Raw genomic sequence first — 17,541 nt, forward strand, 5'->3', positions numbered from 1 at the left:
GAAAGGTAAGAAATGAAAATGACAGTGAAATCCAAATTTTGAAATGTTTAGCATAAGGATGCATTGTTCATAAAACTTAATTCCATCAAAATTGATAGAAGTGGATTCCATGCCTCACTTAATGGATTTGGTTTTTTTTTTTTAAATAAAATTTTGTTCTTATCAAATCATATCATTCTCATTTTTATTTCTACTTCCATCTCTATTTTCTGTTATACATGATGGAGAAGGATCCATCTTCGCTGCTCAGTGTGATCATCACTCAGGAAAAAAATTGGGCCATCCAGTCAATTTTAATTTTAATTTTATATTTTATAAAAATAAAAATTTAAAATTTTTTTGATAAATATATTTACAATCAATTTGTATAGTACTGATTTAATTTAGATGATTCAATTTAATGTTATAATTTTTATATATGATTATTTATATATAATTTGAATAGTTTAAAATTCAATATTAATTTTTATGTCCAAGTTTAGATTTAGATTTTTTTATTTTTATTTTATATTTATTAAAATGAACAGATATTAAAAAAATTTAACATTGAATCTATATTACTCACTAGATAGTTAATTATAAAAATTATAACATTAAATTAAACTATTCAGATATTAAATTAGTACAGTCTAAATTCATAATGAATATTTATCAAAAAATTATAAATTTTTTTTATAAAATATAAAATTAAAATTAAAATTAAAATTAGACATCCGGAATTCTCTCTGGATGACCCAAATTTAATGAGAGAAGGGCATCAAAAAGAAAAAGAGACCAAACAGATGGCATCCCCATATGCTTCTGCCTTTTGATTCCTTCAACTTCCTTTCCCTGTTGCTCGCAGACTCGTTTCGTTTCGTAATAGGCTGACACTCTCACTCCAAATTTGGTCAAAACCCATTTCATTCAATGATGAGACTTGACTGGCCAAGAGCGTCCCTTGTCAACATTTCAATTCCTCGTACACCATTCTTTCGATATTAATAACAATGACTTCTTCCTTCGTTGCAATTTACAAGGGAAAAAAAATTATCACACAATTTAAAAATATTAATTAATTATATTAATTATATTTAAAAATAAAAATTTTTAAATTATAATTTTTTTTATTAATTGTGTTAATCAAGCTTTCATTAATTATTTTTTATAATTATGAATAATAAAATTATGAAAATAATTTAAAAAGTTTTACAATAAATGTTATAAAAATGTAACTTTTCTTATATAAAAAATAAATTTAAAGTGATAATTTTCTTATAATAAAAAAACAGAGAGAGTATTCCATTAGTAATTTGAGAAGTGAATTATTTCATTATATAGTTGAACTCAATTATGATTCAATTCTTAAACTTTAACTCATTATAAATAAGCTTTTAATATTGTCAACTTGTAACTTAGTGTTTAAATATTGACTCTGTGCTCAATTTATATAATTTTAACTGTTTAAAATTAAGCCTTGTCTTTTAGGAAATAAGATTATAAAGATTAAAATTTTATTATTTTTATAAATTTATTTTTAAAATATAGGACTGATATTTTAAATTACTAAAAATATAAGGAATGTGCTGCACCTATTCAAAATTTAATGAGTGATTTATAATTGAGTCAAATTATAAAGATTGAGCTATAATAAGTAAATGCTCAGAAACTAAATTACAAGAAAATTAAAACTATATAGATCAAATAATTATTTTTCATAATTTTAATGTGAAAAGCAAGGCATTCAAAATCATGTCAGTCACTAATTGATCAAGTAAAGTAGTGGTTCAATGTGTTTTTTTTTTTTTTTTTTGAGTCAGACTGATATGTTTTAAAATCATACTTAAACTATGATTGACTGGTAGTGAACACGATTTTTCAATAAACCAAAGACATTAATTCAATAATTTACTGGTTCAATTGGTTAGGTTCATCCAAATTTCAATACCAGTTAAAAATTTAATAATTCTTTTTTCAATAAATTTAAATGACATATTCTTTGAAAAAAAAAATCCTACATTATGATTTCCCTTTTTTTTATACAACTATGTAGTTGAGTCAGAATCGAACATTGTCAGATAATGTCTAACTTAAAGTTAGATATAGTAAATTTTTGAAAGCACTGGCATGGATCTGAACCTGTATCTCCTAATTTGAAGTCCTCTCAATTGGAAAACATTAATTATCAGATCGTGATATAATAGTGTTGAGAGGGAGTTACGAAGTTTCTTTTTAAAAATAATAGACAGTGTTCTTTATTTCAATGCCATGAGCTCCCAATCTAATTATTAATATCGGATCCAAATCGGTTTGAAGTTTGGAATGCTGTGTTGGCAAAATTTTCTCCTTCTCTTAGTATTATTATCTTTGCCAGTTTTAGTATTACTATTTTTTATCTGATTACTATTACTATTGGCCACTGTGGGTTTGACGCGTGGCATCTAGAATAATTCTCCCCCCCCCCCCCCACAAACGAATAATTCTATGAATAATTCATTGTGCTTATTAATTGCTTTCACTGTACCTTCCAGCTTCGTTCGTGTTCTTATTGGCCAACATGAAAACTGGTCTAATACCTTTTGTTTTAAAACTGGATTTTCGTGCCTGTGCACTATTTTTGATGTGTTTTTGATAGGTGGGGGAACGGGAGGGAGGGAACTGGAGGTGACACGAGGCTGGTAGATCAATAAAAAACTTTTCATAGCCCAATTAAAGTAGAGGCGCTAGACCATACCCAGCATGGTCCAAGGGTCGAAAGTGACTTGTTTGAAGGAGGTTAAAAGGTCCCACACACATTTAACAAGATCTAAATTCAAAAATACAAGTTTTTATAAAATAATAATAATAAATTTTTTTTAAATTATATAAATAATAATTTAATCTCTCAATATGTCATAATTTTATTAAAAAAATTTTTTCATTAATGAATGTAAACAAATGATCAAATTGTTTTTATAAAAATAAAACAATTTACAAATTTTGTTTAAATAATTATATCTTTTCTTCTTATATTCAATAATACAATAAAAAATTACAACTTCGCATGTTAAATTTTCAATTTTTTATTACATTATTATGAATATAAAAAAGAAAGTTATAATTATTTAATAAACTTATGAATCGTTTTATTTCAAACAAGAGTAATTTGGTCATTTGAATAAATTTATTAATGAGAGAAAAACTTTTAGAGACTTTAATAAAATTATGAAATTTAAAAACTAAATTATTATTTATATTTTAAAAAGATTTATTATTATTTTTTCTTTATTATATCTAAGGATCCACTATCAAGCTGTGGAGACTCAATAATGATAGCCTAATCTATCATACAGGTGTCTAATAAAGGTTCTCTAATATGTGTGTTATAAGGCAACTTAATGAAAAAGTCCATGTACTTTGAAGAGGAAACCTAAGACTAATCAAATATAGGCCCTAATTGAAAAGTATAAGTTGATTCATGCCCAAGTCATGATGGATCATGAAATCATCAACTTCATTTTTAGTCCTTTAGTGACACAAAACACATTAGAAAAAGCCCACCTAGTGAGGACTCCAGTCCATGCATCCTACCCATCAAAACAAAGGAGATTTTTAATTTACCATGTGATAAATGTAGTGTTGAATGAGGAGCACGTTTTTGACCTATTTGGAGAATTAATACATGATCTCTTATGTTAAAATTAAAGATATCTTTGATTGATTAAGATTTCCTTCCACATGATTTCTTAATCATTTCAAGATCTAATTTGTTTCCTTTTCTTGAGTTAAGACTATTTAATTTTCTATTTTATATTTTCATTGATTAGGAAGATTGAATCTTACATTGTAGTTTCCTATTTCTTGTTTGGTCAAGATTGTTTTTTATCATTTAGAAAATTTAACTCTAATACCGTAATTTTTATCATTTAGAAAATTTCATGAAGTTCATTTTCAATCATTTAACTCTAATACCGTAATTTTTATCACATAATTTTTTTTACTTTAAACTTTTAAATATTAACAAAATGTTATCAAATATTAACATATTAAATTTAATTTTTTAAATAAAAATGTCCTTTAACCTAAGGGCATTTTGAAAGGAAATTAGAAAGACTTTCAACAGTAATTATAGTTGCCACGAAAAGCCTCATGTCATGTGGCGACTAGGATTTGCCAAACATAACGTAACTGAAGAAAGGTTCAATTTAAGCTAAAACTCATACATTAGTGGTCAGTTAGAACCTCAACCATTAATTAGATCATCAAGATCTTTCTTATGGTACTCTCACGCGGATTTAGCAACATGAGTAAACATGCATGATCTCTCTTAAAATAATCATCCAATTTCAGTTTTCAGACAAAGGATAGTCTCTTTTCAATAGTTTACCAAATTCTGAAACGTTTCCGAAAATTATAAAGCAATTGCTACCAAAATTCGCAACCCATGATTGCCTCATGTTTTCAATCCCAAAGCCAACTATGTGTTCTAACGTTTTAGTGTAAAGTTTTGCTTGCACAGGTGGGATCCACTTCCCTCTAAATAGCTAAAATGAAGGGAAGAAGCAGCCTAATGCATGAATGATATGGGTCCGTCTTCTTGCTGAGCACCAAGGTGCTCATCCATAAAAACAAATCTGGGCCCAAATTTTTTAATTTAAATTTAAATTTATATTTATATTTATTAAAATAAAAATTTATAATTTTTTATAAATAGGTTCATCATCAATCTGAATAATATTGATTTAATTTATAGTATAATTTAATATTATAACTTTTTAAATTGACTATCTACATGTATTCAAGACACTCCATATTCGATATCAAATGTTCATCCACAAGGTCCAAATTTAAAGTTTTTATTTTTTATTTTGATGAATACAATATTAAAAAATAAATATATAATATTTTAATTATAACTTTTAAAAAAATTCTTAAAAAAATTATAAGTTAAAAATTTTAAATCTAAACTGTACAGAATACATCTGGATAGTCAATATATAAAAATATAAAAATTTTAATATTAAGCGAGACACTCTAAATTAAATATTGACTAGATTAGTCAAAAATATTTATTAGAACTTTTTTTATAATTTTATAAATTTTTATTTTCAAAAATAAAAAAAAAATATTAAATTATTTCTTTAAATCTGGACCATCCAGAGATTACATCACCCTGGCACCCAAGATGGTTCCGAATGATATCTCTCATTTAAATTAAAAAATTATATCAGCACAAACAGTTTCTACGATTAACAAATGCAAACAGCTAAACCCTAAAAGATGGCATTAATCTTACAGTAGTTTTAATAGATGTTTTGTATATCTACATAGACCATCATTGTTGATTTCAATGAAACAGCAAGGCATCTTAAATAATACATATACACATTATTACTGAAACAGTTGGGGTCTCCATTATTTCATATTTGCAGATTAGGGCATGAATCTTGATTTTGTTATAACCTTCAATCAGACACATATTGAGGAGGAAGAGCAATGCCTCTTGTTTCTGGTAATCCAATGAACAAGGCAGTTTCTACTTCTGAAGTAGGACTATTTTCTAAGGAAGCTGGCCTCTCACCATGATTCTTATTCCTGGCTTGCTTTTCCAGGGTCTTATGTTGCATGCAGAGCAACCAATATGTCTTTCATTCATATATAACTCATGAAATGTGAAATATTACTAGAATTTTATATGTTTGCCATGATCAAAACCAATGAAACATCCAAATCAAAGAATGATCTATAGATAAAATTAACCACAGTATCACCTTTTCAAAGAGCCTTGCATGTTCTGCTGCTAGGGCTTTTCCCTGGTTTGTATAAAAACAATCTATTTTCTCTTGCTGGGAAATCTTTCAGTGTCCAAACTCTTAGGTACTACATTTAGCATAAAAATAATAACAGTTATTACGAACACTCATACATTAAGCTGTCATTTAAATCCTACCCTTTATATGACGGTTTTAGAAACATCAAACATGCTAAAAAAAGATACGACAATTAAATAGAAACTATCAAATAGAAGAACCCTCAGTTTGGCCATCTGGTTCCGGTACCATCAAATATGATTATTATATGCAAAAAACTGTCATATTTATTGCCTTAAATATAACAGTTGATTGCATTAACTAACCGTTAATGTATTTAACCATCATGTTTTCCCCGTGTCTTGTTTACATAAAAGCAGCCCCTAAACCCAGTTTTTTTTCCCAGCACCCAAAACAGCAAACGCTAATACACAAACATACAAAGCAATAACATATGTCAACAAACATAATTCATTTAGCATCCAACACAGCAAACCCGGATGTAGAAGAAGAAAATCTTAATGTGTCTTGGAGAGAGATAATGAACAAGAGAAAGTAGACTAAATGTGAGATGTGAGTATTACAGGATTTTTCATCATGCGCCCTTTGAGGTCCCTAGGTCCACTATTGTTTGTAGAGATTTTAAATCTAAAATCTAAATTCAAGTTCATCAATCCAAATGCCACATAAGGGTTTAGGTCAAGATGTAGTATCAAATGTCAATCTCTCATCATTAACATGCTTCTTTCCAAATTCCAATTAACTAAAAGGCCTTAGAGGATCTCTCTATGTTTGATATTTTCTTCCTTCCTTCATTCCTTCCTTCCTTCCTTTCTTTTCTTTGTTTTTCTTTTTTGAATTAGAGTAGGAAGACACTAACAACTTGTGGTTCTAGGTGGGATAGAACCTGCAACCTCTCACTTACAAGAGAGCTTGCATGCAACTAGGTTATAAGGCCATTGGCATGTCTGATATTTTCTTGATTCCCTCTAATAGTGAGCTCAATACTCTCTAATTAAGTGGCCATACTAACTAGGGATTAATTACGGTTTCTTAATTGGATGAAACATAAATTAGTAGAATAGCAATTGGGTACGGTGAGTTAACAATTCACTTGAAGGATGGTTATATCTATTAGTCTCACATAATTAAATTAGTTTTGCATTTAATTAATTTCACTACTTAATTGCATAATACATTATGGGTTGTTTCAATTAGTATACCTTGGAGCTTAAAAGATGCTTTTGTGCATGCGGGTATCATTTATCTCAGGATCTTTCAATTCCTCCTCACTCATCCTTAGTGGAAATAGAGGAAAATATTAGGCATATGAGCTAAAAATATTTGAGTATGTTATTCTTTATATATAATGTCCGTCCTTGCAATATGTGTGTGTGTGTGTGTGTGTGTGTGTGTGTTCACCAATCACCTATAATTATTCAATGACATGATACCTTGGGTTACATTGCAACCAGCCTCTTGAAAATAACTTGATTTATAAAACTAACTTCCAAAGCTTGATTTAAATCCATCGAACCAGAAAAAAATTGGATTGGTTCAGCAGTCAATAAATTTTGTGATAATTTTAGTGTTCTATATCATTAACTTGATGAGATTTATTATTAGTTTTGGGAACTCCTCACCTATATATGAGCTGCAAATATTTGAGGCTTGTATTTTGAAGTGCCTATGTTAATCTTGAAAATTTTAGGAGGTTTAGAAAACTTATATATCATGTGAAGGATACTGTTTTTGTTTGCTTAATGGTAAACTAAATTGTATTTGTAACTAAAGTATTTACTCTTTCTAATTCCTATTACAAGGAACCTCAAACCACCTCACTGAATCAAGGACAGGTAATTAATTATGTTATTAACTTTATTTTAAAATAGAGAAAACTTTCAATTTTATCCCTATATAAATAAAAAAATTTCAAATTCGCATTACATTCTCTCTCATAGTTAATAAGTTTAAATAAAGTAATATGGGAAAAACGTAATTAATTCCCTAAAAAAAAAAAAACTTCTAGAAGAAGCGTATTAACGTAAGAGCTTTGTCTCAAACAATATGTCCCTTGAGATATTAGTTAATTTCTAGATCAACTTTTGACAAAGTCCAGAATTTGGAAATCATTTAAAAGAAATGAATGGGAAGATATAGTTTAGTTTAAACTTCTTTAAAAGGACACTAAAGAAGTCACGTGCAAGAGAAAAAAATAACTTTGATTCAGGATGCATAATGAATACAGAAAACACAAATAACAAAAGAATAAAAATAAAGCAAAAACGAATAGAATGAAATAATAATAACCTGCATATTTTGTTCAGATAATCTGGTGGCTGTTTGAATATCTCTGTTATGATTGCGGTACCGTTCAATTGTTGACTGCATGCTATGAAATTGATGCAATAATATAATAATGTGCTTCATATTCATAGTAAGATAAAATTCATAGTAAGATACACTATTCATGCACTTTGAACAAATAATGTGCTTCATTCCTCATATTACATGCAAATATTGACACGTGTTTTGTTTGTTGCAATAAGATTAAATACGGCAAAAAAAAAAATTGTTTCTTTCTCTTCTTGTCTTTTTTTTTCCCCTCCTGCCTTCTTCATAAACTTATCAACTACAATCACACTACAAGAAGTGATAACAAAGTACTATAACCAAAAATAAAAGTGCATTGATGTTAATTCTATCAACTATGGTTGCATAAACAAAGGACTATATTACGAAGAAAACTTGTTACAAGAGGGAAAAGGAGCAACGGATTGAATAAATGATTTAGAATAATGAACATATATGCCAGTTTAATCAAGAGCCCGAGCTCCCAAATCTAGACCAAGAAAATTAAAAACAAGAACTTGGGACAAAAATTATTGAAGTTCATGTCACCTAACAATAACAAGAAGCCTTGTCCTATGGGTCGACTATATAAATTGCACGATGTCATTGTACTTGATGAACATTTAAGCCTTTAGATATATTATTAACCGAAAGGTCTCATTTAACAATTTTTCTCAATGTTTCTTTTTGGTCTTCCTTTGTGAAGAGGTTTCAAGACTACCTATATCATGTTACCCAAAGCTGAAAAAATGCATTGAAGCTCAAGACTTTCTCTATCATGTAAGTTTCCCAAGATTGAAATTCGTCTAACCCAATTGTAAGTTATATCACTTTATAATGTCGATCCTTACAGTCTGTCAGTCAATCAGTCAGTCAGTAGGTATGCATGTATGTATGCCATTAACTTATAATTAGTCATCAATGATATGATGCCTTGGGTCATGCTGCAATTAGTCTCTTCAAAATAACTTGATCTATAAAACTAACTTGTAAACAAAAATTGATTAAAATCCTTTGAACCAGCTAAAATCGGATTGTTTCATTAGTCAATAAATTTTGTAATAATTTTGAGTATTCTAGTCCCTGGAAAGATCGAACTCTAGCAAGCTATGGGCCACATTCTTTTAAATTGCCCTAATATAATGTGATTACCTAAATCATTAATTTGATTTGAACCTGCTAAAATCGGATCGTTTCATTAGTCAATAAATTTTGTAATAATTTTGGGTATTCTAGTCCTTGGAAAGATCGAGCTCTAGCAAGCTATGGACCACAGTCCACAGAGTCTTTTAAATTGCCCTAATATAATGTGATTACCTAAATCATTAATTTGATGAGATTAGTTTTGGGAACTTCACTTACATAATCATGATGGTGAAATTGTCATTTTGTTCAAACAAAGACATTTCTATTATTCATATGTTTACAGTGTTTAAATTATAGTAGAGCTAGCAAGTTGATATTTACGTTGGACTTTGTTATGTACATTAAATTGTGAGTGTATGCGTGTCCATACACATACCTACTATCAGTATGATTACGTTAGAGCTACTAAAATTTGTTGTTTTATTCATGGCGTTTTTATGGCAACTTTTGCTTATCAAATCAAAAGGAAATTTTAATTAGAAGTCTAAGGATAAAACTTCATTTCAAACAGAGTAGAGATGTTTAGAATTTTGGATAAGATTTATTTCAATAATGCTTAACCTAATCCTATATCAATGAGCAGTTTGTCGACATATGATTTTTCATAAATTTTATGGCTATTTCTTCTGCATTATTCATTCATCAAATGTACGAAAAATGTGCTTTGCTAGTAAATAATGTAAAAAAAAATGTGCTTTGGATTATTCACTCATCAATTACGATGATGTTTTAGGTTGTAGGACGTCAAATGCACAATCAAATTCACAGTTTTTTTTTGAGAGCAAGGGCTTTATTAAAAACACCAATGAAGGCACTTGGGAGAGGTGGAACGAAGCTATGGAGTAAGGGTTTGGAGCTTTGAAAGGTCTTTGTTGCAAATTAATTATTTATTACTATAAGAAACAACAAATTTGTGATAGATTATTTGTTAGTGAGAATGGTTCTCTAAAGAGCATAAGAAGTAGAGATAAAGATGAAAGCTGTGCATAATATCTTCAAGATGTAGGCAACGCTTTCCTTTCTACTTAAATCTCCCCACCTCTTACAATCTTAGGGTATAAATTCGGTTGATGGCAAATTTCTTTCAAGATACAAATGAAAGCCCTTGAGCATGGTTTGCATTTTCAACACTCTAGCCATGACAACAATCATGTTTACAAAGTAATTAATAATTTAACTTTATCTCTGGTGCTCTTAAAGACAAAGTCAATGGGTTTGAATGGATGTCAGAAATGAGTGGAGGTGAGGGTATTTATGGAGGAGAAGTGATGTCTTGAAGTAGTACTTCTTAAACAAGATAACTCTTTAATTAAAAAGCCATAACCCTATATTGATTCATGAACCACAATAATTTAATAATTAATAACCAATAGTATTCAAAATAACTTTTCATAAAGAGTAACATATCCTTTTAATATAGAGTTTTCTAATTACGGACTGCCAATCTTTACCAAGTGGTGGTTACTACATCGTTTTGTTTCATAACCTTCTAAAGGTGCTTTTAAAAATTAGAGAGGCATGACCTTGATGACTTTTAGCATTATAACTCCCTACATAACCCTTCATAAAAATTCCTTACATTTATAAGGACATAACTTTTCAAAAACGACATCTTCATTTTGAAAATATTCCAAATTATTTGCAAAGGATTTATGTGTTTTTATAGGATTATTGTAGCTTTGTTTGTGGATTAGCGTATGTATTCTACACTCTAATGTTAGTTGCACACACGTTTGCTTCGTTTTGTGTGGTTGATAAGTTTTGGTTAAAGGCTACCAATCAATCAGTGATTAATTTGGGTTTCTTAGTTGAACTAGAGATAGACAAGCTGTGTGGCTAAATGGATGGTTTTGCTTTGCAGAATAGAAATATATCTACTGATCTCATATAGTCAAATTAGTTTGCACTTAATGATTGCTAATTTTTATCACACGAGAGATTATTTTGTAGGCAAACTTATTAAAAAACCTCTTTGATATAGAGAAATTCTTAGAAGAAGTAGAATTGAATCCTGAACTAGTACTATAAACCACTAAAAGAAATTAAAAATTAATATTTTCATATTCCATGAAATACATTAGCAACAGCAATTCTAGCTTATGTTTATTCTATATTTTTCTTCCACTTCTGTTGATAGTGTCGTTCAAATTATGTTTAAGTGTGTAATTCAAGTTTTGGAATACAATCAAATCCATGCAGGAACAATATAATACTAACTTTAATGTTATTTGTTGAGACCTATATGCTTGAGGTGATCGCCATGAAATTTTTGGCAAAACATTAAAGAGAAAATATTTGATAAATTGGATTTAAATAAGATTTGCTTGAATAATACTTCTCATAATCCTATGTACATTGAAAAAGTGTTGAGAAGAGGCGAGAGTTTTCCTACAAGAAGACTCCTTGTGTAGTGGTTTGGACATCAAACTAACACAACCATTGTATTATGAAGAGAATATAAATAGGGTATTGAGTATTAACAAACTCATGACATGCGTGGAGTTGGGAATGTGGACAAGCCTAATTAACCTTTTTGAGAAATTCTTAGAAGTAGAATTGAATCCTAAACTAGTACTATAAACCACTAGGAGCAGTTAAGAATGAACATTTTCATATGCAATGAAATGCCTTAGCAACAGCAAAGTAAGGTTGTCCCTATAGCCCCAAAATTACAACTAATTAGTATTTAATTCTAGTTTATGATTATTCTATATTTTTCTTAACAGCCCAGGTGGTGGGTTATATGAGCCAACCACATAACCCACCACAATTTTGATAAATAATGATTGAATACAAATTCTATTTAATACACGAGCTAAACAATCAATTAAGTAATTCATTCACCTTCTTCACCAAGCATGGTTGAATTGGAAAAAGACACATTCAATTCCACAAAAAAAAAAAAAATCCACAATCACAAATCTAAATGACTTTGTCAAATTGGAAATGATTGTTAGGTTATGGATTAAGTGAAATTTCTGTTAGTTCGATCCTTGAATTAATGGTAATTTTAAGTGGGGGGATCTGAAATAAAACCAGAAAAATAAAGATGAAATAAATTCAATCAATATTGTGAATGAGGATGATTAAACTTAGGTGAATAGCATGGGATTGATTGCACTACTCTTGCTAAGCGAATTCCAAAGATTTTACGTTTTCCTTTTGCTAAACTTGTTTTAATTCATTTTGTTTCATGAGACCCCCCCCCCAAAAAAAAAGAAAAAAAGAAAATCACTAGTTCTTTCCATTAGCCCATGTTCAGCATGGTCAATTTTAAACTCTAATTCTGGACAGCTCAACGTCATGGTCAAGAACTACAAGTCGAAATTATAACATTGAGCTACAATAGGAGCATGGTCAACTTAGACTTAGAAATGTCATGTTAATGGTGAAGGTGATAAGCTTACAGCATATATAGTGATGTAGAATGAACTAACACGTAAGGTGACCAATGGTGGAGAGATTTAAATTTGAATAGAAGACGGAGAGATTTTTAAAGAGGAAATTGTCATTAGATGAACAAGAACAACGATCTTCAACAAAACCTTGTGAATCGAGTTTTCAACCACAACAACAAATTGAAATAACTTTGTAAGATTTGCAATTTGATCCAAGGAAAAGAATTAAAACTTCATCATTTCTAGGATGAATGACTGTTGAGCGACTTATATTGAAAGAGATGTATTCGAAAGCATTAACAATGAACTGAGTGTTCAACGATTCCAAAACATGAAAGCACATAAAGAAAATTTATAAGATATGTAATTATTAAATAAGTTTCTTAATTATTGTTGTTTCAATTATTAATATGTAAATGAATTTGCCCCTAGTGCAAGATCCTGGCTCCACCATTAAAGGTGGCAACGTATTAAGTCAAACTAAGGATATATACATGTAGTTTGTCACCCTTGGCATAAGGTATTGAGTATTGTTAGGATATTTAAGTATGACTGGATTTGAGATGATATGAAAAGTTCCAAATCGAATAATTTTAGACTTAATCTCAACAAGTAGTTAACACCATGATGTGTTCTGGGTATTGATAAGATTGCAGATAGATTTTCTATGGAGACTTATTCACGAAGGAAATGTAAAAAGATAAACTAGGATTGGTTTTATTATTTTATTTTAAGAGAGATTTTATTTAGATATTTAATTAGTTTTTAGAGATAGATATTTCTTCAGATTTTATTTTTATTTTTGATTCAATATTTTATCTAGACATAGATTAGGAGATTTTATTTGATTATCTAATTATTTAGATTTTATTTAAATTGTATTTGGTCCTATAAATATGACTAGCAATTTAGAAGCTAGCACATGATTATCACCAATAAAGTAATCTTCCAACCCTTTGATTCTTATAAGCGTGGCTATTGAGAAAGGTATAAAGCGAGATTCTTGTTCTATAATATCTTAATAGATTTGTTCTTATTATTTCGGTTGATTATTTGAGCACCTATCAGGTATCATCACAATCAAGTCAAGGATCATATTCATTGGCATTCCAACCAAGGCCTTGGATTGTTGTGATTTGCGAGAAGAGAGTTTTACAAACTTCTCATTCAGAATTTCATGCCTGAAAGGTAATTAATTTTGCATGGTCAAGTTAATTAGACTCAACATATATCATGTTAATGATATAGTATAATGATGTGATTAAAAGGAACTAAACATTGGATATCCAATAAGGTGAAACCTAATCCCAAGGTTTGATTTTCTAATTTGCAGTTGACTGCAACTAATTAGTTTATAGTTATTTTTTATTTCAATTTGCCTGTTATCTAACAATCATAATGATTGCATAATCTGGTGAGAATACGTCCATGTTTTACCACTATCCTTTACTCTATGCACTTGCTAAAATAAACGAGGTTGAACTTGTAGCTTCTCACCCTCACCTTGAGGTATTGAGTAGTGTTAGGATATTCAAGTATGAGTAGACTTGAATTGATGTGAGAAGTCTAACATCAAATAATTTCAGGCTTAAACTCGACAAGTGGTTAATGCCATCAAGTGTTTTGGTTATCATCACGATTTCAAGTCAATATGCGAAGAGGGTTTTACAACTTTTCATTCAGAAATATTCCAAGCGTGGAAAATTCATTAATTTTCCAACTTTCAATTCCAAATTGTATGTACTAGGTACCCGAGTACTTGTATTAATTTTTTGTTTGGATTGTTTTGTACTATTTGTACTACTTTGGACGGCCTTGGGAAAAGGAAGGATTATTAATTGGCTGGGAATATTATTAATTTTTTTTTTACAAGCATGATAAGTTATGCTTGAAGATAAAGTTGTGCTTTGAAACAAAGTTAATGCATGTTCAGAATAATTTGAGCTGACAATTATGTATGTAGAAATAACACAAGTGCAATATTAAAGTACATATAACTCTAGTTGAATTAAAAACACTAGTGATCTAATATAATGGAACATCACAGCCAACTTGCTCATTGTGTTATATACATATAGTGCACTTCTTGAACAGTACAAAATTTGTTGTAGGGCAATAGTATCATAGATGTTCACTCTCGTCAACAAAAATCAAGAGTTCAAACACCAAAAGAGAAAGTCACTTTTCATTTCATAAATTAACCAGCAGATTTTAATTAGTGAAAGGCATTTATGAAAAAATTGCATTTAAAGAGAATACATGATAACTTAAAATTAAATATTTCACTGATCTCTTTCTCTTCCCTAGCTTATATAGTTCAATCCGATAAAACTATGTCCTCAAAAATAACCCAAAAAGAATTAATTCCTTTCTCTTAAATGTTTGTCCATTTCATCCGTAACTATGTGTACTGATGAACTGATGTATAATTGATATCACTTCATATCGTACTTAAATTTGCGGAATTTAAAGTAATTAACAATGCTAATATTTCAAACAAACAACAAGGGATTGGAAAAGAAAAGTAAAGTACTTAATTAATTAAGATGGAAGAACATGAATATATTACCTGGAGCTCGCAAATTTGGGGAGAAGACGATGAGAGCAATCTCAGCATCACAAAGAACTGAGGGCTCAAAAGCTTTCCTTGAGAGTCCATTTCGTCTCTGCTTGTCGCGTTCTCTCTATGCTTCATATGTGTCTTCCCTTTCACCATCTTTTCAATTCTCTCTCTCTAAGCTAATTTCTGCAAATCCCAAGCAAGACCTTTAAGACCCACAAAACACATACCCCAGAGAGTAAAGATATAAGTTCAAATTAATGCCAACAGATCCAATGCTCACAGCACCAGCAAATCCGAAGTCCTTAATTAGTTAGTTAACCAGCTTGAAAGGTAAACTTCAAATTTGGGTATTACTTCTCAGAAAGGCTAGAAAACCAGAAAGGCTGGATAAAGGAAGAAAGATTTTATACAAGATAAGGCAAAAAATTCCCAGAAGTCTAGAGAGTTCATATATAAATACATGCGAAAGGAAATTAAAGGAACGAAAGGGAAGATTGAAAAGGAAAGAATCCGAAGAGAAACAAAAGGAAAGACCCAAAAAGGGACGAAGCCTTGTGAAAGCGGGAAACGCACCTTTCCTTATTAATCGATCACTTCGTCTCTGGTGATGCACAACCATAGTAAGAAAGAAAAGGGATTTTATGGTAAGAGAACTGAAATCTCATGCCTTGCCTGATCTGGAAAAAATCGAGGCCACACAACATCCCCAAAAGGAAAAAAAAAAATATATATATATATATATATAATAATTCGTAAATGAGGAGGGGACATGAATGAAAGTGACAGACCCATATGGTAATTTTTTATGGGAAGACTGGCATAAAAATACCCATAAAATATGAAAATCCCAGATGAGGACCTTGAAATGGTATAATTACCATGGGATCCCAAGGGCCTTCTTTGGGATTAAAACTTTTAATGAAATTTCTTTACTACCTCTCTATGTTAAAAAAAGAAAAAAAAAACAAAGAAAGAAAGAAACACCCAACGAATGGCTTCCTCTCTTCAATTTCTTCCCTTCTCTCATGCTCCTAACAAGTGTTTCCATGAGAGATGATGTCAAGTGTAGCATTTAATAAAATAACAAATATTTTGAAAAAAGTTGAAGTGAAATCACTCAAAGATTATTTGCTAACATTTAAGTAACCCAGTAATGCAAAAATCTTTATGCCAATTATAATTATGCACAATATGACCTAAACAACCACAACTCCAACATATTCTACAAAGATCATTCATAACAAGCTTCAATCCTGATTTTCCTATTGTCATCAAATTGAAGCAAAACATCCATAATTAGTGGTAACAAACAATTAATTTCTACCTTGACTCCCAAATGATGAATATTACCAAGTGTACCTTCTTGATCATATTCTAAAAAATATCAAATAAATCACCCAAAATCATTGCAATCTCCTTGTTGATATATTCTAATGGAAGGCCTCACATTTGAAGCCACATATGAATTTTAAACGCAAAGATAATCAACAATGGTATTTGACTGCCATTCTTTAACATGTAAGACCATGTTCATATTGATGATCATTTTTATTCTTAAAATGAAGAAGGAACACACTGATGCGAATGCTCTGAAATTGAACATTGTTTCATAACGACCAAGAACTACATATTACTACTAACAAGCAGTGCTTAGGAACTTTTTTAGCGTCCACGGTTATCCCAGTGAGGTACTCAAATAAAAATTATCAATGTTTCTATAGAAATAAATGATGAAAAACTAACCTTGGGGCCTTTCCTAAAAGGCCTATGAAACTTAAATTGAGATTTTGATTTTGCATATGAAGACATCGGTATATCAAAGTCAAAGCTCTGATATAGCTTCTCACCAATCAAGTGATCACTAATGAAGGTTGATGAAACCTCTAAGATGAAGTTCAAGCAACCAAGAAAAGTGAGAGGGAAAAATGATGATGGCTTATATGAAAGCAGCAATGGAAAAAGATTATGAATACTTGGTCATGTACCAGAAAAATGGATCTGGACAAGAATCAAACAAGAGCATGGGGAGCCACGTAGTGCATATAATAGAGATTAACAATCAAACTTTGGGGGTTGGTAGATCAACAACCTTAAAAGATGATAGCAAGGAACTTGTCTCAGTAGAACTTTGGCATGGGTTCGTATAGTGAAAGTGAGTAATCTCCTAGCTAGGGGTTATGATATAGGGGCAAAAGCGAAATTATGCCAGTTCAGAATAAAACTTGTAACACAAATAAGAATAAAAACAAACAAAAGTAAAAACGAATCAAAAGAACAAGAAAGAACAAGATAATGAACAAGGAAAAGAATTCCT

The 17,541-nt window shown here is 30.0% G+C and overlaps 1 pseudogene; it reads right to left on the bottom strand.

Moving 5' to 3' along the window:
* Positions 1-5,820: 5,820 nt before the first annotated feature.
* Positions 5,821-15,618, bottom strand: LOC129287979 (agamous-like MADS-box protein AGL14; annotated as a pseudogene).
* Between the last annotated feature and the right edge of the window lie 1,923 nt (positions 15,619-17,541).

Source organism: Prosopis cineraria, unplaced genomic scaffold (genome assembly GCF_029017545.1).
Source record: "Prosopis cineraria cultivar Desert tree isolate PC_DT_omini unplaced genomic scaffold, ASM2901754v1 PC12, whole genome shotgun sequence".
Lineage (NCBI taxonomy): Eukaryota > Viridiplantae > Streptophyta > Magnoliopsida > Fabales > Fabaceae > Prosopis > Prosopis cineraria.